Source organism: Myodes glareolus, chromosome 15 (genome assembly GCF_982192425.1).
Source record: "Myodes glareolus chromosome 15, mMyoGla1.1, whole genome shotgun sequence".
NCBI classification, from domain to species: domain Eukaryota; kingdom Metazoa; phylum Chordata; class Mammalia; order Rodentia; family Cricetidae; genus Myodes; species Myodes glareolus.
The window spans coordinates 51,435,262-51,458,931 of record NC_142040.1 but is presented as its reverse complement, the minus strand read 5'-3'; the positions used below and the strand labels follow the sequence as shown (position 1 = coordinate 51,458,931).

The 23,670-nt window shown below is 42.0% G+C and overlaps 1 long non-coding RNA gene across 1 annotated transcript; it reads left to right on the top strand.

Moving 5' to 3' along the window:
- Positions 1–9,758: 9,758 nt before the first annotated feature.
- On the top strand, positions 9,759–23,240 carry LOC146891567 (uncharacterized). The gene is made up of 3 exons (XR_015735043.1): positions 9,759–9,947; positions 18,244–19,048; positions 22,909–23,240. It is a non-coding gene; the product is annotated as an uncharacterized LOC146891567 (long non-coding RNA).
- The last annotated feature ends 430 nt before the right edge of the window (positions 23,241–23,670 follow it).

Below are 23,670 nucleotides of genomic sequence, written 5' to 3'. Positions count from 1 at the left end.
TCCACTCTGAAAGTATATCTGTTGCTCATGTGGCCAGCACCTATATAGCTGGGACTCTGACCTTACTTTTATTTCTGTCCTGGATATAGAACTAGAAGCTGGTGACCCAGAGAGCAAGTTCAATTCATTCTGTGAAGGTGGCCACAGTGACATCAACTCCACACCATGTCTGGAGGCAGGAGTGGCAGCCGTGTGAGTAGAGGCATCCTGTCCTCACGCATGGTGTCGGTTGTGCAGTCTTCAGTGGCTGGGCCCAATGCCAAGAAGTGTGGTCTCTTCACAGGACCGATTCCCTGAAACATCATGGGCATATGCCTGACTCATGCTCTGGACTGACCCCATGAGTCTGTGAATTGCCAGTATCCTTTATTTAATCCCTTTTTTATTTGAATTATCTGGAGTTTCTATTACTGAGTAAATGAAAAAGAAATTAAAAATAAAAAGGAAGGATATGGCTGGTCCTAGGTATGGTGAAGGAGAAGGTTTACTGGAGAGAAAAGGGAGAGCATCGTCAGAGGCAGGGACATCTGGAAGAGTTCAGAATGAAGATGGCCCTGAGCCAGGTGAGGAGCAGAGACAGAGATGCCAGGAAGGTAAGGGGTAGATGAAAGGAGCCAAAAGAACCAGCGTAGCAAAATGGCTCCATTATAATGGGCAGCTGGGGGAAGGAAGGCCCAGTCCCAGGGCTGAAGAAGTCTAAGGTAGGGGGCAGGGTAATGACAGTCATACCCTGCAACAGGCAGGTACTGCGGCATGCTGGGAGAAGCCAGAGGCCAGGTTCACTTTGATGTGTTAAATAGGCACCTCAGCCATTGGTCCAGAATTTGAGACCTAACAGTTACTTGCAATTGAAAAGCCATGTAATACATAAACTTTTCTCTTGGTTGTTTTCCAACAAGAAACTTCCTGGCATCGGTTACAGCAGTTTGCTGAAGTGGGACCACAATGTCAAAATCATACCATGTCTGAAAAATAAATCAACACACCTTGATTGCATAAAATAGCAGCTTTCATTATAGCATTTTCAAATATATGAATCATGTACTTTGATCATTCCTCCCAGACTCTGTGTCGGGGGGGGGGGTGCGGACGACACTCATGTGTGTGTGCAGGTGCATGCGTGTGTATGGAAGTGTGTGTACACGTGAGTACCTGGATGCAGAGGACAATCTCAGGTGTCATTCGCAGAAGCTGTCCACCTTGTTCTTTGAGACGGAGCCCCCACTGACCTGGGGTTTGTCAGTGGGGCCGACTGACTGGCCAGTAAGCTCCAAGGACTACCTGTTTCCAGCTCCCCCACACTGGGATTGCAAACACATGCTGTCATGCTGGTTTTTTTTTTAAATATTATTATTATTTACATGGTGCTGGGGATTTAACTCAGGTCCTCATGGTGCATAGCAACTATTTTAATGACTATACTTCCTCTGCTTCCACTTGCCCAGGGCTTTTTCCTCTGCCCCCCCCCCCTTTTTTGACCACTGATGGGCTGTCACCTGAAGGTGGTACTCCCCTCTGGGAGAGGATCATCCCCTCTCAGTGAATCCTTCCAGAAAATATCCTCACAGACCCACCCAGAGTCATGTCTCTTAATTGATTCCAGATCAAGTTAACAATGAAAATCAACTATGACAACCCAGGATTGGTAGAGCCAGTTCATATACTTGGTCTATTTGTAATTACTTTGAAGGAGCACCATCCTGATTTTCAAAGTGGCTGTACTAATTTAATTTTCCACCAGCAGTATATACATAAATGTTGTTTTTCTCGACAGTTTGCCTACATTTGTTGTTTGTTATCTTAATTACAGTCATTATGACTGGGTGAAGATGAAATCTGAGTATTGTTTTAGCCTACATTTCCTTAATGACTGAGAATGTTGACCATTTTTATGTATTTATAGGCCGTATATATTTATTTTAAGAATTATCTATTCAATTAGTTTATCCATTTATTGATCAGATTGATTGTGTATGTTTAAATTTTGGAGTTCTTTATAGACTCTACATATGAATCCTCTGGATGGATAGCTGACAGTTTTATTTTTAAGGCTGTTCTTTTCATTCTGGGAATTGTGCAACTGCACAACATAATGTAATTTTGTACTGAATTTCCCTTTTGCACCCTAGAAAATTTGCAATGTGACATTAATGTGGTGTTAAATAATAAGAAAACTCTTGGGCTATTATTCCATCCATTTCTTTCAAATAATGAATTTACTTAAGGGATATTTGATAGCTAGAACTTGCCTATAAAGAAATATTTATTGTCATATACATATTTCTAAGTGCCCATTGAGTCAGAACCTCTGCTAGAGGGTAGAGAAGCTTAACAAGAAAGGACTAAATGTTGCTTCTGAAGCTCACAAGAAATTGAAGCACAATGTAATGAATTTTTACAAGAATATCACGTGAAAGAAAACAAACTGAACCTGTTTCTCAAAGACGAAGGTCTATTGATTAGGTTGAGCTGTTTTTAATAGACCAGTGTGTAAACAGATTGTATCTCTGGATGTGAAGCTGCCAAGGAAATACATAGCAGAAACAGAATTTTATCTTTATCGATGTTAAAAACCATTGCAAGAACTGCACAATTTTCCCAGTACTCCTTATTCCAGTGGAACTGGAGAATTTCTTTCTTTTTTAAAAAGATTTATTTATGTATTTTATGTATATGCAAGTTTTGTCTGCATGTGACTCTACACACCAGAAGTTGAAATAGTTTCCATTATATGCAGTTGTGAGTCACTATGTGAGTGCTGAGAACTGAACTCAGGACCCCTTGGAGGAGCAGTCAGTACTCTTAACTGTTAAGTCATCTCTCCAGCCTCTGGAACTGAAGAATTTCTGTCCTGACTGCATCAATTCTAAACTCAGTCAGACTTAGCTATTGTCTCCTCAATGAAGAACCGGCATGAGAACCACTGTCACAGTCAATACCCAAGGTGGGGAAACTGAGAGAACTCACAAGAAGCAATAAATACATCCACAAGGACTCTACCGCTCTTCCCAGTGCAAGCCGTACCTCCCAATACTGCTTCATTCAGAAACTCAGCATCTAGCACGTGAACTCGGGGGAGATTACATTTGAACTATAGAGACTTTTAAAAATCCAATTTGTGTTTTGCTGTGTGTATCATTGCCCTGTACACAAGAACTTGGGTGGAAAATGGTGTTGGTTCAAGTCTGGTGGATATAGGGTAGACTGCAGCAGTCTTCTGATGACAAGATCAACTGTGAGAAGTCCTTGAGGGGCTGAGGGAGACTGTGTGCAGAAGTGGCACTTCGTTCACCATCCTGCTCTGCCACCAGCGCCATCTAAACTCAGGAACCGCATTTTCATAACAAGGTGTGCGGTCCGTAGTCCTGTTTGCGGACATGGCGTCAGAAGCTTTTCCTAGGGAACCAAGCCGACAGAACAGTCTCTGGCGTCAATCTTCCTCTGCTACATTGTTTCAGTTTTTAGGGAGCTCTTCTACTTACTGTGAAAAAATAAATACCCACAAGGAAAGAAGAGAACCCTTATGAACAAAACCGGAAGCGAGAAAGTTTCCCCGCTGCGGAGAGAGTTTAAACGAAAACACAACCGTTACGGAAGCTCATTTTAACGTCGGTGTTCGGAATGGAAAGCACATTTATTTTTTCACTGCAGTCTAGTTATGAATGGTGATTGGGGTCCCAGATGAGCCCACAAAGGACCGCTTAACTCACGCTCTTACTGTAAAATCCATCATGTTGTCGGGGGCCCTGTATAATATCTCCTTACCATCTGAAAGTTTTCCACTCTGCTCACTTTCTACAGCAACAAGATCATGAGAGAAGGCTTTAACAATGGAGAAAAGTATAAAGAAAAGAAAAGAAACTCCCAAAGTATGCACTTAGTTTCATTTTGAATAAAATTTACTCTAGTGATCTAAAATTTTTAAATACTTACTGAGATATGAATAACATATTTTAAATGTGAATTTGATACAGTTGACATACATACACAGCTGCCCAAGTGCCATATCACGAGTCAAAATTCTCAAAACATCTACATACATCCAAAATCATGGCCTCATTCCTCTTTGCCTGGAGCAGACGGAGGCAAGGATTATTAGTCTGCCTTTTGCCAGAACAGATTAAATTAAGCTTTTATAATTTAATAAACTTATAGAGTATGTGCTTCTTTTAGTTTCATTTCTTTCATTAAGTACAATTATTTTGATAGCCTTCTGCAGGCATCTTATATCAAAAGACTGTTTTTATTGCTTAGCAATATTTTCTAAAACTGATATACAAAAGTTTTCTTATCTATTCAGATACTGTAGGTAATTGGTATAAGATCCAGAAAATGATCATCAAAAGTAAAGCGCTCAGGGGTAGCCTTAGGAAAAAAGTTTTCCTGACCTTTTCCTGCCCTCTTGGTTCTCATCCTTCATTGTCCCCCAAGGCAAGCCGGAGAGAAGAAATTCTTCTCCCCTACAGCATATTATAAAAACCAGAATCCCTGTTCCCCAAAGGCAGCTGTAAAAACTTAAAAATATTACTTTAGCTTCATTCCATCTTTCTATGTAAGAACTGGCCATAAAGAAATGAAGACCTTCATTCCAGAGGTTTCATTTCCCAAACCCCAGAGGAAGAAATTCTGCAGCAGAGGAGTCAAGGAGGAACTAAACACTGGCTGTGATGGCTTCCTCTTCAGTTTATTACCATCGGGTCACACCTTTTCCTCCAATCATATTTCTACTGGCTGTCCGTGCATCATCAAACACAGGCATAAAAATTAATAGTCCAGAGTCTAATGTTCTCATGCCTTAGGCATGTAATAAATTTTATGTGCTATTTATACTATAGAAGAAGTGGAGAGTCTGTCCTGGGTCTGTCTGTAGGTCTTCTTTCTGAAGGTTTCTGCATTATCTAAAACTATGATCAATAAATTTGCTATGCATCCCTGTTAATCTACCCTTTGTTACTTGTTCTAAGGAGTCTTAGAAACCTCCCTTTATAATGGTCAGGAAAGGGGTCGCCTTTCCTTTCAGTCATATATTGATTCCACAAATGATTCCCCAGGTTCATGGGGAATGATTCTGACACCATTGTGTTCAATAATCCAGATGTGATGCTGAATACCTAGAGCTGGTACAGGTCTTGAAGGCCAAAGTTTCAGGCTTGTAAGACTTTCTTCATGTCTGGCGTGAGTTACAAATTAGCTCCTCAGGTAACTCCCACTTCTCCAGGGCCACCTAAAATTTTAGGGCTTCTTACACGGTTTAAAAGAAAATGGCCCCCAAAGGAAGTGGCGCTATTAGCAGGTGTGGCTTTGTTAGAGGAAGTGTGGCTTTGTTAGAGGAAGTGTGGCTTTGTTAGAGGAAGTGTGGCTTTATTAGAGGAAGTGTGACTTTGTCGGAGGAAGGAAGTGTGTCACAGTGGTGGTGGACTTTGAGGTCTTGTATATGTTCAAGCCACACCCAGTGTCTCAGACTACTTCCTAGTGCCTATGGGTCAAGACATAAATTCTCAGCTCCTTCTTCAGCACCATGCCTTCCTGCATGCCGCCATGTTCCCGTGTTGCCATGCTCCCTGCCATGATGATGATGGACTAGAACTCTTAGCTATACACAAGTCCCTCTAATGAATTGTTTCCTTTGTAAGAGTCGCTGAGATCACGGTGTCTCTTCACAGCAATGGAAACCCTAACTAAGACACAATTCCCTTTTCCGATTCTGCAAGTTATTTTTAAAACTTACAGAATTCAGGAAAACACTTTCCAATCACTGCATTTTATTAGAAGGAAACATCTGGGGAACAACTAAGCAGAAGAAACATACAGGAGAAAGCAAGGCGGGACAAGCCACCCTTCTTGAATCTCACACTGTAGTCTCCATCTTAGGCACTCTACGATCAGAAGCAAGACAAGAATATCTGTTCTCATAACTTATGTGTTATACCAGAAATCAATCCAGCAGAGAGAGAAATGACATATGATATCCAGATGGAAAAGTCTCTCCCTCAATCACTTTCATTGCTCCTTTGTGCATCACACACCTAACATCTTGACTCTGTTCTGTTTAGCCAGGCCTACAATGCCTGCATCTATAATGAAAAACTCAAACTCTTTGTTTCTTGTCATCATCTCCTATCAGTAGAGTGCACCAACAATTTATATAGCATCAGCATTGCAAATAATGTAGGAATGATCTAATATGTAATATGATTTGGAGAAAATACAGATGATATTAATGAAAGAGTTTACATTAGAATTGTCATTTCATTCAAACAAGAATGATAGAAAACTCAACAATCATTGTTGAGATAAATTGTGCTTAATATACACAAAATTTAGTTCTTACAGTGCATGACCAAAAGTATTTAAAGAAGAACAAAAGACTAAATGATAACTGCTTAAACACAAGAGAAGGCAGCAGAACTAGCTGTCCCTTTGTACCATAGGAGAGTGGTCTTGGATCATCACCCCACACACCCAAACCCACAGATGCTTAAGTCCCTTCCATAAAGGCATGAAAGCTATATGTGTTTGTACAATTTAATATCTATCGTGAGATGTAAGAGAGTGGAACCTCAGTTTGTGATGTTTAGAAGTGAGAACTTTGTGAAGTGGTGAGGACTAGAGGTGAGCATGAGGGTGACGCTGCCACATTGAATATTGATGGATGGATAAGATAAGAGGGAGGAACAGGAGACCCTTAGATACATGTATGCTATCTTCATTTTTACCATGCAATGAAAATGGTACCAGTACCACTCCGTGACTCCGACAGCAAGAAGGTAATCACCCCTTATCCTGCAACCAGAACCTAATCTAAATAAACCTATGTTCTTTGTAACGTTAGCCTGCTCCATGTATTTCACTATAGCAGTGAGGAGGCTGAGGCAATGATGTTTGCAAGACTGCTACAGCCGTTCTCAACAGTACAGGCTCCAGACAACAAATGGGTACACTCCTCTCACAGCATCGAAAGACACGGGAACCAAACAGGTTTGTTCCTCTAGACCACGCACACACATACACACATGCATACAACATGCACACATACACACACACATACATACACATACAAACGCATACACACACATAAACACATACATACCCACAAACACACACACATACACACACATACAAACACATACACATTCATACACAGACACATACATACACACAAACACATAAGCACACATACACATATACATACACACAAATACACAAATACACACATATACATAAACACATACATACCCACAAACACATACACATACACACCAAAAAAATCATTTGTCAGTTCAGAGGTGTGTGAGGAATGGAAATGAATGAGGCGAGGAAGGAGGCGGCTAACGCTGAAGAAATTGGCATGCCAACAAAGGATGGAGAACATTACTGAGAAAAAGGATGGGAGCTGGAGAGTCCCCAAGCACAGAGGCTAGGGAAATGAAGGGACAAGCTCAGAGAGGAATGTTATTTAAAATGTGTGCCCATCTGAGGAGCAGCACAAAAGGCTAAACAAGAGGGGAGAGCCTGGGAGCGGGAGTCGAGAGGGAGCTCTTTCAGAACAAGGGCAAATGGTATTAGGACTTCAGTAGCCAAATCTGTTTGTCCTTCACATGAAATCGCCGGTGTTCCAAAAATTACATGACAAAGAACCTGCAGTTTCCACAAGGCAGGAAGAAGGCATGGGGAGGCATCAAAGAAACAATGCTGGAAGTTGGGACTAGGAGCAGCCCTGGCCAGAGCTGCACAGACACCCCATGAAGTGACGGGGGGCAGGGAAGGGCCTGAGTTGCCAAGCTCTGTGTCTGGGAGATCTGTTTACATTTTCATGCCCAGACTTGGAGGGACCCTTTTGGCAATGCCTCCAGCGGGCCCAGACCTCATTCTTGGTGTCCCTCTGTGCTCACGCAGATAGTTTAGTCGGATGGTCTGTGGACTGAGGGGTTGTGAACTCCCTGGATTCTCTTTAAACCCAGGTTCCCTTAATGGCTGTATTTGAGGAACACTGACTCAGTAACTGAGCTCAGGAGCCAGGCAGTGGTGGCACATGCCTTTAATCCCAGCACTCGGGAGGCACAGGCAGGGAGATCTCTGTGACTTCCAGGCTAACCTGTTCTACAAAGTGAGTTCCAAGAAAGCCAGGGCTACACAGAGAAACCCTGTCTTGAAAAAAAACCGAATAGTAAAAAATAACTGAGCTCAGAAAGAATAAACTCAACTCTTTCAGGAAGTGATACTGGAAAACCCAGGATAATGACAGTTTATTGGAATTAGCCTTAGAAGAAATGTGGATTTGCTCAGTAGAAAAACAATCGTTTTAAAGTTGTTTGAAGAAATTGCTAGCATACACCCCCACGCATAAGAATTTAGGGGTCATTCTGTAAAAGGAGATGGTGAGATGATACGCCCTGTGTGTAGCCCTCTTCCCATACCCTAACCCACCAGGAACTGTTGTAACACAGCTATCGCTCCAGCGCCTGGGAAGCTGAAGTCGGAGGATCATGAGGCTGAGAACCAGCAGGGCTTTGTCAGGAGACCCTGTATCACAAGACGAAACAGAAGAAAATGCTGGGTTAGAGTCCAGTGTGTTTCTCATGAAAACTGTAGCAAAAATGAAGTAGGCTGGGAGAGGACAATCCACTAATGGACACAAGGGTCAGCGATGCCTCTAAGGACACCTAAAGTCCCACATCAGTTAATGACTCAGTCACGTGATCAGGTGGGGCCTCCAATCAATCAACCAGCCAATCAAATCCAGCTAGTGGGAAAATACAAAGATCTTGTTTTATGCTGGGTGCACGTGAAGGTGGATAAAACCCATGAGTCGGGATTGGCTTTCCAATCTAATCCCGACACCAAACTGAAACTGAAAAGGAGTTTACAACTCATATTCATGATTGTGATCGAAACAGCAGTCGAGTCAGAAGTAAGGAAATCCTTTGAAGGCTGGAGGCTCGCCCATAGAGAAGTGTGACCTGGCCAGGCAGGAAGATAAATAAGAGAACAATGTTAGGGAACATGCAGGCAGAGACAAGACACCAGAAACCAGTACAAAGAACGCATGCGCCAAGCTGGTCCTGCTGGCAGGCGACTGGGAAATCCCTTGACCTGGTATCAAAAGAAAGAGGGGCTTTAGGCAACAGTGATCTCCCTAACCCATGGCAGGAGGAACCCTCATCTCAGGGAAGGTGGCCGCATGCAAGAGGAGGTAGGTTTTCTAAGCAAGAGTGAGAGAGCCTTTTGTGATTCATGACTCTGAATGACTCAGACAGCGAGCCATCTCGGATCCCAAATATCTCTTCAGTGCATACGGATGTATTTCTTCATCAGAATGGTATGTTACCCTAATGCAAAAGTCAGGAGAGATAATTTATAGCCAGAAAAGAATTCCTCACATGGACCCTGGCTTCTCCATAAATACCCCTGAGTGCTTGCACGCCCGGCTCCTGGGATTCCTGTCTCTGCTAGAGCCTCTGCCCGTTGGTATTCAGCTTCTGCCTCAGTGAGGAAATTGCCTATTCCAGTCTCACACAGGGAATTAAGGTCAGAACAATACAGTATTTTACAATCCAGTACAAGCTGCATTTATTCAGGGCTTTTCATGCGTGGCATCTTAAAGCTCCTTATGACCCTGTTTTTTTTTTTTTTGTTTTTGTTTTTTTTTAAAGGAAATATTTAGAAAGGGAAACCTAAAAACTCAAAACCCCACTGAATTAAATGAGCCATTGAGAGTGAATAGGAATGAACAGTGGCCTGCAGAATGGGAACAGAGGCCCCACTCCACTGGAACAAGAACAACAGAATCAAAGGAAATCACAGCTCAGAGAGTGCAGCACGGGGCCTGAAATGGACCCTTGGCCCTACCCTCAGGGCTTCTCAAGGCTGCTGTGGGCGCAGTGGTCTTTGGTTGAGAGTCAGGAAACAGTTCCGACTCCACTTCCTCCATGATTCTGGGATGGCAGGTAAGACCAAAAGGCCACCTTGTGGCCCCAAGGTTCAGCTCCCAGCCTCACTGATAGCTCTGTCATCTCCTCATTGCACCAAGGCAGGAAGTGTCCCCTTGTGGTCTTTGGATTCCAACCCTGACCCTAGCTCTGGTCTCTAACATCCTTGCCTCCGCTTACCACACCTGTGTTTCTTGGGAGTGCTTTCCACTTTGAAGAGCCCCGCACCCCATTCTTCTTCTCTCTCTCTCTCCTCCCTGTCCTCAGCACACTGGCTCTTAAATGGGTCCCGTTTCTTGCGGAGAGCCAGTGCTCTGCCAGACCCATCGGACAAAATCATCCCTTCCAAGAACAGCGACGTATCATGAGTTCATCTCAACGAATACACCACTGTTGGAAGGACTCCGCAGTCCCTAACCAGAGAAGTCTGGGCTACAAACCGGATACTGCAGGACTAGGCATTCAGGTTTCCATCGTGCATGGGAGGCTAGAGAAGGTTCTTGGTTTTGTTTCTCAGATATGTGGAAAATGCATGTAATTTGTCTTGGGCTATTAACAGAAGGAAGACTGCCCTTACCAGTTAGTACCTAGGCAGTTCTGGGGCTTTCAACAACAAATTGAGGCACAGCTTTGTTCTCCCTTTTCTGGCCATTTTCTGGGAACAAGGAGCCCAAATAAGATGAAATAAGTTATGAAAGTATTTTTAAATGACCTTTAAAAAGGTTTTATTTTAATTATGTGTACTTGTGTGTGGGCATGTGCACGAGAGTGCAGATTCCCTCAGCGGCCAGAGGCATCAGCTCCTCTGGAGCTGGAGTTACAGGCGAGTATGAACCCCCTGATATGGGTATGGGATTCGAACTAGGATCCTCTGCAAGAGCATTATGTGTTTTTAACTGCCAAACCATTCCTCTGGCCCCCAAACTGCCAGTTTTTTTTTTAAGAAAAGATTATAAATTATAGATTTTGTGGAAGTCTGACCCCTTCCTTCTGGAGATTTTGGGAGTAGGATGAATAACGCTTGCAGGACAGCATGCGTGCACGTGCTGCTTGGCGCAGGGATGCTGGCTGCTCCATTGCTGCAGATGTTGACATCAAGCTGACTAGCTCTGATTCTAAAGCTGTAGCGTTGCTCTGGAGCTATTCTAAGCGTGTTCCTGCAGCTTCTACTCCGTTCTCGAAACCTCTGCTTCTATCCTGAGATTGTTCCGTGTTCTTTAATAATTTTGACTAATAATTTCTTAAGAACACAATCTCCTGGGCCCCTGGGAATGGCTGCATGGGCAGTAGCATGGGAGGATCCTGGACACGTGAGTTAGGAGGCTTCATCACATCCTGATGTGATGGTTTCAGCAAAGCGTTTACATCTCTGCTCCTTGGCTCCACCCCCTGTAAAATAAGTGTATTCAGTGAAGGGGTACCTAAGTTCCTCACAGTTCCAATGTACATGCTTTTGTTTTAATTAAATTTTTTCATAAAATATATGTTGATTGTATTTCCCCTCCCCCAACTCCTCCCATCTCTTCCTCACTTCCCTACCCATCCAACTTTATGTTTCTCTCTGTGTCTCTCTCTCTGTCTCTCTCTGTCTCTCTCTCTCTCTCTCTGTCTCTCTCTCTCTCTCCCAAAACTAAAACAAAAGTCCACAACACACACACACACACACACACACACACACACACACACACACACCATCAAAACCAGCTAAAGAACAATGAGACAAAGACATGTCCAAATAAAACAAAATGAAACAAAAAGTGGAGTTCATTTTATTTTGGTCAGCTTCTTCTGGGCATACAGACTACCCTGGAGTGCGGTTGATACAGCCAGTGACATTCCATTGGGGAAAACTGATATTATCTCTGACAATGGGTACCAAACTAAGTGAGTGCTATGGCACCATCTGTACAGGTCTGTGCATGCTGTCATAGTCTCTGTGAGTTCATACATGCATCAATTCCATTGTGTCTGGAAGACAGTTTCCTTAGTTATCCATCACCTCTGGCTCTTACAATACTTCTGCCTCCTCTTCCACATAGATCCCTGACCCTTGAGGGAGAGGGCTTTTATGAAGACATCCCATGTAGAACAGAGTTCTCCAAAGTCTCTTAACTCTCTACCCATTGTACAGTTGTGAGTCTCTGAGTTAATTCCCATCTACTATAAGAAGAAGCTTTTCTGATGAGGGTTGAGCAAGGCTGATTTATAGGTATGGAATCCATCATTGGGAGTCATCTTATTGTATGTTCCTTTGGAAGAACATTAGTACTAGATTTTCCCCTAGACCCATGACCCATCTAGTCTCAGGTTCTTGGTCACTTTAGCAGTGTCAGATATGGATACTATCTCATAGAGTGGGCCTTAAAGCCAATCAAAATGTGGTTGGTTTCTCCCAGAACATTTGTGCCACTGTTGTATCAGTACATCTTGCAGGCAGGTTGCTGCTTCAGGTCACAGGGTTTGTAACTGGGTGATCTCGATGATAACTTTTCTCCTTTAGTTACACTGCAGAGTACTTTCCAGAACTAGAAATGCTAGTCTGATGTGGGATTTCTCTCTGTATTCTATGAATACCATTGGTTAATAAAGAAATGGTCTTAGGCCTGTGATAGGGTAGAATAGAGCTAAGCAGGGAAAACTAAACAGAATGCTGAAAGAAAGGAGGCAGAGGTAGAGAGAAACCATGTAGCCCCACTGGAGACAGACACTGGAACTTTACTTGGTAAGCCACAGCCTTGTGACGATACACAGATTAATAGAAATGGGTTAAATTAAGATGTAAGAGTTAGCAAATAAGAAGGTAGAGCTAATGGGCCAAGCAGTGATTTAATTAATACAGTTTCTGTATGGTTATTTCGGGTCTCAACTGCTGGGCAATTGGGAAACAAACAAGCAACCTCTTACAACACTGGTCAATTGGGGTGAAGCTTCTAGTTAGGCACCAGTTGGAGTTCTCTGTGTTTGATGACATAAGTAATGGTTTTCTTCAGAAGTAGGACCTTACCATCAAGTGATACCTTTAAAAGTGGCCTGTAACCTATTCCTGGCACTGGAGGTTTTATGTGGTTGGTATAAGACGTCTAGTTGGGGCATTGTCTCCATTAGTTCTGGGTGAATTCATTCATGTATGCATTTAAGGAAGCTTCTACAATTGTAGGCTTCCATGTTGTTTTGCAAATAGCCTTTGCAGTTAGTGGCCCCTCCTCGTACTCACTCCTTTACCCTTCTCTCCCATCCTCCTCCCTATTTAATCTTTCTATTCTACTTTCCTCTTCATCTCTCCATAACACTAGGCTCTATTTCTCCTTCTTCAGGGGAGCCTCCCCACCTCACTAGTCCCTTACATGGTACCCAATCTCTGTGGTTATTTGGTTCTCTCAAAAAGCCTAAAAACTTGCATCTACATATAAGAGAAAACATACAATATTTGTCTTTTGGGGGAGTTGGATTACCTCACTCAGGATGATCTTTCTTGTCCCTTCTATTTACCTGGAAATTCCAATTTTTGTAACCGCTATTGTGTAAATGTAGTGTATTTTCATCATCCATTCATCCACTGATTGACATCTAGTCTGTTTCTAATTTGGTAGCCTGTACCTCTGTTGTAGAAAATAGAGTGCTTTGGGTATAGTACTAAGAGTGGCACAGTTGGATCTTGAGGCAGAGTGATTCCCAGCTTCCTGAGGAAACTTCACACTGATTCCCACAGGGGCTATATCAGTTTGCACTGAGTTAGTGAATAAATGTTCCTCTTTCCCTGAATCCTTACCAGGCCTTACTGTCATTTGTTTTATTAATCTTGGCCATCCTGACCAAGATGAAATCTCAAAGTAATTGTATTTGCATTCCCCTAATAGCTATGATGGTGAACATGTATTCAAATCTGAACATGTATTCAAAGATGAAACCAGTTGTGCTTCATCTTTGGAGAGTCCTCTGTTTAGTTCTCTACTCCATTTAAACACTGGATTGTCTTCTTGATGTCCAGTTTCTTTAGTACTTTGTCTATTATAGATACTAACCCTCCCTCAGGTACATAATTGGTCAAGATCTTTACCCATCCTATAGACTGTAATTTTGTCCAATTAACAGTGTCTTTTGCCTTCTAGTTTCATGAAACCTCATTTATTCATTATTGATCTTCGTGCCAGTGCTATCAGTGTTCCATTGAGGAAGCTTCTTCCTGTGCCTGTGAGTTCAGTTTCTCCTCTATCAGATTCAGGATACTTGGTCTTTTATGGACATTCTTGATCCATTTGGAGTTGAGTTTTGCACCCAATGACAAATATGGATTTATTTGTATTCTTCTACATGCAGTCATCCAAGTTGACTAGCACCATTTGCTGAAGACGTAATCTTTTCTCAAGGGTACATTTTTGGCTTCTTTGTCATAGATGTATGGACTTATTTCTGAATGTTCAATTCAATTCCATCATGTTTTTATGCCGATACTATGCTGTATTTTATTACTATAGCTCTGTAATACAACTTGACATTTGAGTTGGTGATACCTCTGGCAGTTCTTGTATGGTTCGGTATGTTTTAGCCATCCTAAGGTTTTTGCTTTTTTGTTTTTTTTGGGTTTTTTTGGTGTGCGTGTAGGTGTGTATTTCCATATGAAGCTGAAGTTGACTTTTTCAATTTCTGTGAAAAACTGAGTTGAAATTTTAGTGCATTTTGCATTTAATCTGTAAGTAAGTTTCCATAGGGTGGCCATTTTCACAGTGTCAGTCCTACCAATCTGTAAGCATGGGTCATCTTCTTCAATTTGTTTCTTCAATGTCTTCAAGTTTTTATCCTAAAAGTCTTTCACCTACTTGGTTAGACTTATTTCATCCAACTATTTGTATGTTTATGGTTTCATTAAGACATTTATTCATATCCTCCTTCAGGTTCTTAGACATATTTGTAATTGCTATTTTAAAGTCCTTGTCTTGTGTTTTTACTAACTTGCTTTTCTTGGGGCCTATTCCAATAGGGGTTGCAGGCTTCTGAAGGAGGCATATTGTCTTGTCTATTCATGCCAGAGGACATGGAGAGGAAGAGGAGCAAGAGAGAAGAGAGAGAGAGTTGAGATCTAGGCATCTGAAGCGATGGTGTTTGAAATGTTTCTTGGTGTAAATCTATGGTCTTGTCTTCTTTGGTTCGATGCTCTGTTATTTGGTTGGTGATGTCCACTTTGGTTCTAGGCAATTGTAGTGTCTGTGGAGTCCCTGGTAGAAAGTGTTTCTGTGGGTTGGTGGGTGGCATAAACGTTAGACATAGACTAGAAAAGAAGACTGAGAAGGACTGAAGAAAAAACCCAGGGGGATCTCAGATCAGCACTAAGAAGTGAAGTCCCCAGGAAATGGAGATAGAGTGGGATATAATGACATGGGCAGACTGCAGGGGACTGAGAGGTAAATCCGGAGAGTACACTAATGTTTTCTGAAAGATTACCATTCAACTACTCTGGAGCATAGAACAGCAATGTCGTTTAGCTTCTCAGCCCTTCACTTTTAAACATAAGCACTGTTTCCTCCATCTTACCAGTGCTAAGATAAGATGCTGGGCTCTGGAAATAGAGATAAGAAAAGAGAACACACGTAATCAGATCCCGCTATTCAGAGACTAAAGCATGGTCTGCTGAGACATGCATCCATAGTAGCTCTACAACTAACCCAGTAGAGGTAAGGCAATGGAAGCCACTTGTCCTCAGAGGCGACTGCATGAGGTGGCAGAGTAGGGGAGAGACAAACGAAGATGAATAGTTCTGCTTCTAAAGAGAAAGTTTTGTTCTAGAGTTACATAGGTGTTCAATCAGTAGCTCATTCATTCATTCAACAAACGCGCTGGGCTCCCACAGGAACACATGCTGAGCTGTACCTGGAAAGACTAAGTATATTTTAGTTTTCCGGGAGCATTTACCTGTGAACACTCTCCAAGGGTGAGTGGAGCTGACTGTACGAGGCGAACAAAGCATTATGGGAGCACTGTGGTGCCAACCTTTGTTAGGCATGGAAAGGTCCAGATGCGGTGGCTGAGAATCCAAAGATAAAAGGACTAGCTCTGAGAAGGCTCTTGTCTGACACCCACTATTTTCCCCAGCTCGGCAGCACAAAAGGCCCTTTATGACGAGAGGCATCAGAGGGGTAGTCCTGGCAAATCCTGCTCAGGGGAATGAGAAGCTGAAATAAAGAACCAGGCCGCATCCTTTGTGTTTTTCCAGGTGTCTGTTCCCATCGGAGGCCCTTCCAGGGTCTGACCTGCTGTGGCGATGCAGTTGGCCCTTTGAAGCCTGCAGCCCTTCTGGCCATTAATTCTGCCCAGTGGCCTAGTAAGGGATGTTGGTACAAGGATGGGTCTCGGCATATTTCAGAGAGCAGCATGCCTCTGAGGGGCAGAGGGAGCTTGTAGACTGCACTGCACAATCAGGGGTCACAAGGAGAACCCACAAATTTTTAAATAAATAAAAATATAAATGACAGAACAGCAGAGTTGAGAAATAGTACTCAAGCAGCTGAATAAACGGTGTCCCCAGAACCATCCAAGGCCTCTCACTTTCTAGGAGGCCCCTAAGGTGGGAGAGATTCTCGTTCCATGTTGCATGGCAAGAGGGACCTCTACTTCCTTTTCTGCCACCCCTAGATGCTGACAGAGGACCCATTTGCACTATTTGCATGGGAATTTGCCATTTTAATTCTAAAATTACTTTATTCTGACACAAACCAAAATACTATCCCCAAGCGTTAATTTCAATAGATACTAATTATCAGGCTAATGATCTAAGTTAAACATTAATGACGTATTGCATTCAGACCAAATGATAAACACGATCATTTGAATCTAATTGAACTTTTTGCTTGTTTCTTTGTTTGTTTGTTTATCTTTTGAGACAGGGTTTCTCTGTGTAACAGTGTTGGCCGTCCTGGAACTCACTTTGTAGACCAGACTGGCCTCGAACTCACTGAGATCCTCCTACCTCTGCGTACCAAAGGCTGGTAGTAAAGGTGTGACCTACCACCACCTGGCTCAAATTAAACTTTTTAAGGATGTTTTTATTTATTTATTTATTTTATGGGTATTTTTGTCTGCATTTATGCAGCAACTATATGCAGTACCTGTGGAGGACAGAAGGGGTCATCAGATCCTCTGGAACTGGAGTCACCACCTGTGGGTTCAGGCACCGTATGGGTTCTGGGAATCGAACCTGGGTCCTCTGGAACAGTAATTTTAACTACTGAGCCATGTCGCCCGCCCTTGATTGAATTTTTCTCTGCTTTTGAGTGTACATTAAATCCAGGTCCAACGTAATTCCCCATATACTTTCATCTGTGTATCAATACATATGTGACCTATAGCTAATTTTGAATTTAGATTCTGAATCTGATAGAAAATGTGGTATTTTTCTTCCGAGTTCAGCTTTTTTCTGTTGTTGTTGTTGTTGTTTAACATAATGAACTCAGTTACAACCTTTTTCCTATATGTGACATTTTATTTTTCTCTTTTAAAGTCAGCAGATAAAGTAGGGATTCAGTATGGCATCGTCTACATTTATGCCATTATTCTTTGCTCTTATCTGTCTCCCTAAGATCATTTTTCATCCCGTGGAGGGTCAGCTATGATCAAGATACACTGTACATGTGGATGACATCTTCAGGAATTAAATAAAGTTTTAATTTCATAATCTTACACAAAAGATAGTTTCCAAGCATCAATTTTGCGGGTTACAGAACTTTTAAAAAAAATCTCTGCAATGTGTACCATTTGGCCATATATGGGAATCATAATGATATATGGGCAGGTAATATGATCTCTGTAAATTAATAATTCTTGTTTCCAATGCAGTATGTATCTCCTTAATCCCAAATGATGAAAAGTTTGCACAATTATTTATTTTACTGTAATCAAGCCCAGTAAGGTCTGAGGCCTGGTGACACTGTTAATATGTGTGTTCTTTCAAGACACAGTATTTAGCTGTATCTTCGTCCCTCGTGTCTCAGGTACTCCCTTCCCTCACCCGTGTCCCCCTGCTCCTTCAACCAATCATGGCCACCTTGTGTTACAGGCAGGCCAAGGAGCAAACCGAAGCAAGGCAGCAAAGCTGCCTTCACGGTCTCCTATTTAAACACCAAGCTTCATGGGCCAAAGTTCAGCTTATCACCCTCTCTTTTAGTCAGATAGATGATAATCTTCTCAAAGAAAACTGGAAGGAAATTTCAGGCACATTAATTTTCAGCCTCTGGACTCAGGACAACGAGGCATGGCTCAATGAATTGGTATCAAATTTGTCCTTAATGACTCTTATCCGACATTCCTATCTTATTACCGGCAGCTGCAGAAGAACCCACAATCCCAAATGTGCCTTCAGGAGCACGGGAAGATTAAATAACGCACGAAAGATTTCCTCGCTGGTCTGTCAGCCTTGAATTTGGGAGCATGCCGAACATGACTCAGAGTCTCAGGAGGGGCAGGAGCAGTGAGCAATGTCGCCGACTTTCTGAATATAATTTTTGAATGGAAAATCCATTTCGGGCACAATAACTTTTACTTTCGTTTTACCATATTTTACATACTAAAGCTGCACTGCTCCAAACTGACGCCACTGGCCACATACAGCTATTGAATCGTGAAAATGTGACTGGTTTGAATCAAGATGTGCAGGGTGTGCAAAAGAGTGCACCAAATCTTGAAGGCTTCATATGAAAGAAACAATGAAAATTGTTCATCGATATTTTTACTTGTTGTATATAGAGGTAATAATATTTTACACCTATGGAGGTGACAGAAAAAATATATCATTGAGCTAAATTTCATCTGGTCTTTTGGCTTTTTAACTTAGCTACTTGCAAAGCTTAGAATTTGTGTGTATAGTTCAAATGTTGCTACATTATTTACAATATTTATTTCTTGCTAATGTTAAGGAGAATGTTTTCCTCTCAAGAACTGGAAGGGACTTTGAGAATCTACACACATGTACAATAAGAAGCCACAGTTTCATGGACACTGGAAGACCAGGAGACTCCTGAGTGAAAGACGCAGGAGCGTTTGTCACACATGGTGATAGCAGTAGCCAGGGAAGAGAATGTTCACACCAACTCATGAGCCCCAGGAACCAGCACACTCGATGACCATGCATGGTATGTGGTACTAATGGGAGAGGAACTCCAAACTTAGAGAAACCAATGCTTTACTAAGTACAGTATGCACATTTCCCTACTTCACTATCTCTATTGTCAAACACTGTTAAGTACTAAGCATCTTTGAGAAGATGATGTGGGACACAGGCTAGTCAGTGCACATCTTCCCCTATGCGCAAGGATGTGAGAGACCCTGCAGAACCGCTCACTGACTCTATAAGCCTTCTGGGTCCATACATTTCTTTTCAACATGTTATTTTTCTAAAGTCTAGCTCAATATATACTGCTCAGAAGTCAACATTCACCCTTAACTCACTGGCTCTAAAAGAACATATGGCTTCTTTGTTGAATTAAATACCATAATGTCTCTTAAGCTTGCTTCCCTCCTGTTGAAAAGAGCAATTTTTTTTTCTGGGAATCACTACAGTCAAATTTTACTTTCTGTACCTTTGACACTGTTGAAGACAAGTAAGATGGGAATCAGAAAATGCAATTAAAATGGAGATTTCCCTGACATGAATGTTTATGAAATATTTAGAAGCCCTGGCCCTTTAAAAACATTGGCTTCACTAAATAATGATTGTAGACCTGCTTAAAGCCCTGACTCCAGGCTTCTGGTTCCCATGACAGCACACATGTCTAAACAGGCTCTGCCTTGCACCCTGGAATTTTATTCCTTCAAAGCATTTTATAAACATCAAGTAATTGATCTAACAAGAGAGTGGAGTGGTGCGCTTGATCATTAAGCACTATTATCCAAGTCTGACCAGCATAAATCACTGGCCTGAGGCCTCAGCAGTCAGTGTAAAAAGGGAGAAGTAGAGTTCGAAAATCAGTCTTCCACTCTATTTTAATATCCTTGGGTCAAGTCTATTTATGTGTTTAAACGCGTTTTGTTCTGTCACCTTAAATACACCCACTAAGATCTCTCCCTGTAATACTATATCCTTCTGTCCTGGGGTTTATAGACAATTTGCTTTAATTGTTCTAAAATCATCATTCCAGCTCCTCACCTATGTTTGAAGGGATTGATTCTATGACTTACACAATCACCAAAATCCATGGACAGGGAAAAATGTCTATTTGTGTTCTTTGTGATCCAGTCATTTGCCTTGGAATCGTTCTCATAGGATTCACACCTGGAGAACCCACTGGTGCAGAATTTATTGGTAATTATTTGCATTCATTTAGGTAGGTAACAGATGCATAGATGAAAGAAAAAAAAGAGAAGATAGATTCTCAGTTTAAAAAAAAACAAAAACAAAAGCAAACCACAATGTTCTACAGTTCTCCGCCACACATCACTTAATTCTCCTCCTCTACTAATCTCTTGTGAGTATCTCCATAAACAAATCACACACATACAAGAGTGCCCCGTCAATTGTGCAGTTGGTATTAAAACTGTGCATATGTTTATGCATCTTGCTTTTCTCATTTTCTAATCTTAATAGATTATTCACATCAGTAGTGCCTCATTCTTTTAACTACTGTATATTATATCTAGTTTTGGAGGGCATGTAGGCTGTTTCCACTCCTGTCTATTTAGACAGTACTTACCCATGATTACTTTGTGTCAGACTCCCCAGGGGATCCTTATACTTATGGAACTTCTTTGAATATGAAATGTTCCTCACAGGCTTATGTGTTAATAATTGGTCTTTACAAGGCATTGATATTTGGGGACATTGTAGAAACTTTAGGAGATAGTGTTAGTAGGAAGAAGTAGGCCACTGTGGACATAATTAAAGGTTATAGGTTACACCGGGTCCCTTTCTTGCTTTCTCTGCTCCCTAACCACCATGAAATGGGTTACCTCTGCCACACTTCCACTATTACCAATGCAGAACCAGTGGACCCATGAGCTATAAACTGAGCCATCTGAAACCATGAGCCAAAAGTTAAAATCTTCCCTTGCAGTCGTTCTCATGGGAATTGATCAGGAGCAGCACTAGGATAATGTGTTAGAGCCTTTTGAAAGCCAGAGAATGGTGAAAGACAGAGTCAATAAGCCAGGTATGCAGATCTTTCCAGAAGTGAGAATCTGGGATAAAGACTAACCAATCAACTTTCGACTTCCAGTGGTGTCTAAAGTGGTTACAGCTAAAGGCTAGAGCGAGCCGATGGCCATCATGAGTTACTCCTGAGGAGCTGAAGCGAGGCAGTGCACTGACACTGAGGGTGTTGACCGACAAGTAAAAGAGGAGACCCAGCCATAAACAGGCAGGGAAGTTAGGAGTCTCTTCCGTGTTCTGACAGAGGCAGGGAGCTTCTGGGAAGGCATGCCTGTGGTCCCTGTGCCAACCTACCAGAAAGTGATGACACCCGGGAACATGTCAGGGTAGTTCCACTGAGACTTCATTCCTGCTTGATGACCGTATCCTTGTTTCATTCTTTTTGAGAACCACAGACAAACCATTCAGAGTCTGCCAGCTGTTACATAATACTAAGCATCTGTTTTACTTATTGTTAGTCATCAAATCCACATTGAAAATCCACTTTCTGATCAAAGACCCTGGAATATATCCAAACCAAACAAACAAACAAAAAAACCCTCAGGAATGAAACAAATTAAAGACCATCGATCTGACTACGATTCCGAAGAGTAGAAAATGCCTGTCCTGGGGGTCAATGACAGTGGGGCAGGAAGTTATTCCACTTAGACATGGGTTCAGAGTGAACCTCATGGTCAGTCAAGCTCCTTTGGCTCTCCAGCACGCCTCATGAGGTGTTTTGGACAGTAGAAATACACTTAGCCCCAAGAGACTGAGGAGAAATCAAACCATCCAGAATGTGCGATCACACAACAGGATATCATCCTCATGAATAACTGACATTCTTAGAAGCAGTAATAACCCATGAATAGAAGTTATAAATTCACTAACATAACTCTAATAAACACTGTCATCAGAAATAACTACTCTGGGGCTAGAGGTGTATCTCAGAGGTAGAGCACAAGCTTAGCATGTATAAGGTCTTGTCTTCAACCAATCCCCAGAATAAAAAAACAAAACAAAATAAGCAACACTCTCTCCTTATCACATAGCATGAATACTTCCAAAGAGTTAAATTGTATGGATATACAGTGACATAAAACTTGAAACCTGTCAAATCTCCCCATCATTTTAATTTTAATCCAATTTAATAAATACAACAAAGACCTCCTTAGTAGTTGTTATGGATAAGGGCCTGTAGCAGAGTTAGAAAAAAATGGCCAGAACTTTCATCATCTATAAAAGTCTATGGGAGAGGTGGAAGGTGATTGGCTTCCATGCTATAGGGAAGACAACTGTTTTATTTAGGATCTTTACAGAAGCCAAAGCTGAAACAAAGGTTCAGGGACAAGCAGCTGGCCATGAAGTAAACACTGATGGAGAAGTGAGACAAGGAAAGGACAGAGCAAATGGAGGTGTTCTCAAGGCAGGTGTCACTGTGGGCACCAAGCTCATTGCCACAGAGGAGCTACATTAAACATGCTTGGGGCTGTCCCGTCTGAAGGGCAAAGATAGACTTGTGCACCCTGTTTGCACTGACTGACAGATGCTCCTGGCTGGTGTTAGCCACCCCAAATATTCAACTTCCTGTTTCAGAAAATGGAATAAACTCCCAGTAACTGTAAGTTGTGAACTGAAATAGGGGGAAGAGATCTGGAAGATACACAAGTCAGGTCTGACACTATCATAGTAACTCAGCAGAGATGCTAATAAAATATGTCAGAGAAAGAGGGGAAAAGGGGGCTTGACTCCTGACATGGGTTTATAGACGATCTCCCAGTTCAGAGCTTTTGATCTAGACCCAACTGAAATGAACATTTGTCAAGTTTATTTGGCATTTCTGATATGTGATATCCTTCCTGTTTACAGGGTCTTTATAAGTCTGCGTCTCCTCAAGAAGAAAGGCAAAACCTCTGTGCCCCATGTTTCCTTACACCTGTGGAGCAGACAGTTGACCTGGGTTCTGGCACTCAGATCTGACCTCACAAAACTTGACTTGATGGTAAATAAATCAGATATCTATTGGCTTAGCTTTGGGGAGATAACTGCCTACCTTCCAATACAACAACAAAGAAGAGTCTAGTGCCTCCTAGTGTCAGAGATGGGAAGTGTGCAGTCTGTGTACAGGAAGTAAGTGCAGTCTGATATAGATCAGGACTGTGGAGTAGCCTTCAAGTTAGAAGAAAAGAAGAAGAAGAAGAAGAAGAAGAAGAAGAAGAAGAAGAAGAAGAAGAAGAAGAAGAAGAGGAGGAGGAGGAGGAGGAGGAGGAGGAGGAGGAGGAGGAGGAGGAGGAGGAGGAGGAGGAGGAGGAGGAGGAGGAGGAGGAAGAGGAGGAGGAGGAGGAAAGAAGAAGAAGAAGAAGAAGAAGAAGAAGAAGAAGAAGAAGAAGAAGAAGAAGAAGAAGAAGAAGAAGAAGAAGAAGAAGAAGAAACGAAGAAGAGGAGAAGGAGGGGGAGGGGAGACAGTGTTTCCAGATAATACCACAGTCAGTTCTATCTGCGTCTTCTCTACAGTCAGATGAAAAGCCAGGATTTTTTTTTTTACCCCACAGTTTGCTTTTGCAAACCAAGTCTCTCTTTTTGATAAGAAAAAAAATGAGTCTCTCTTTTTGATAAAAAAAATGATAAGAT